Here is a 1,414-nt window from a genome sequence, read left to right as displayed (position 1 = left end):
CTAGGAACAGTTCCAGAGAATCTACTCACTTATAATTGATTTTACTATTGAATGAGTAAAACAAAATGAAGAGCTGCATAAGACAAGATGGGTTACTTTTTCTCACAACATAGAGCACTGGAGATGATGGGTTCTGATATATGCCACATAGGGCGCCTGTGCTGCCTACATTAGGGCAGCCCTTCAATCCACTTCAGAGAGTCGTAGTACCTTGGGTAACCCGAAACAAGAATATTATAAGTTTTCTTATTTTGTGCACAATCAGTGTTAAATATTACATTACTTTTTAAAGATTACCACATGCATGCATCATAACTTAATTTTATAGTCATTGCCTGAACAATAGACAGAGAGGTCTCGAAATTCGGTCCAATGTCGAATAGGACCTTTACACCAATCTGATTTTACTAATCATAAACTATTACATAACTGTTTACAATTATTGGATTTATAAAATTAAACTTATCATAAATATAAAACGAAAATTATAAATTTTATTATATTTTAAATAAATCACAAATTGTAATCATTAATAATAATAACAAATCAATACACAAATAATTAAGAAAAGTTTCTACGCATTAATCAGTGTTACTTCATTAAAGCTCATTACTGTTCTAATTTATACAAATGGACATCTCTAGTCCACAAGGTCTAATATGTCCCATAATTTCTAAAGGTTTTAATCCTTGTTGAGATTAAGAACATCCAAAGAACGAACGAAAAAGATATTCTATTTTTTTTCCATGATTAAGTTTCGGTAGTACTTGGTCCTCAAGTAGCAGACGTTTATTGACGGTTGGCAGAAGCACTGTCACCATACCATCCACTCCTCTTCCGCTATGGTTAGATAACGACTAGATTATTCGATGTACTAACTACTTATTATATTCGATATATACATCCAATATAGGGGCTTTAGTTTTTACTCCCCTGAGAGAATACAGATTTCTCCCCCCTCTTTCATAACTTTAGTGTTGATAAATATTCTCCAATGCTGCATAAAGAAATATCAATAAATAAATCGATAACTCAATAGATTTACTTATTAGTTTAAAAAAATATTTTTTTTATAAACTATTATGAGGGATTTGACATTTCGAAATAAGATGTTAATGTGATGTTCAGCAAGGGAGTCGAAAGGTACCCTATAACCTCTTGGTGTCCTCTCCAAGAAGCAGCGTAGTTCAGTGCAGTGAAGCCCCATTTATCTTCCATCTCCGTGTTAATTCCGAACTCTCGAATAAGTTTCACTATTTCTAAGTGACCTCTGCTAGCACTGCGGTGCAGAGCTGTCCTTCCCTTTACATCAGGCCTTAAACCTTCGACTCCAAACCGTAAAAGCAATGCTACAACATCAGTATGGCCTTCCCTGGACGCTATGAACAAAGGAGTTTCTTCATCACTGTTAACT

The 1,414-nt window shown here is 34.2% G+C and overlaps 1 long non-coding RNA gene across 1 annotated transcript in view; it reads right to left on the bottom strand.

Moving 5' to 3' along the window:
• Window positions 1-110: 110 nt before the first annotated feature.
• Window positions 111-1,414, bottom strand: part of LOC136796755 (uncharacterized) — a 6,659-nt gene continuing 5,355 nt past the window's right edge. The window contains exon 2 of the long non-coding RNA XR_010844496.1: window positions 111-210. This is a non-coding gene — a long non-coding RNA (uncharacterized lncRNA). The remainder of the gene's footprint in view (window positions 211-1,414) is intronic.

The sequence above is a fragment of the Halyomorpha halys genome, unplaced genomic scaffold, assembly GCF_000696795.3.
Source record: "Halyomorpha halys isolate HHAL.00 unplaced genomic scaffold, Hhal_1.1 Scaffold1961.1, whole genome shotgun sequence".
NCBI classification, from domain to species: Eukaryota; Metazoa; Arthropoda; class Insecta; order Hemiptera; family Pentatomidae; genus Halyomorpha; species Halyomorpha halys.
The sequence above is the reverse complement of the archived record's forward strand: the minus strand, read 5'-3'. Positions and strand labels throughout refer to the sequence as shown.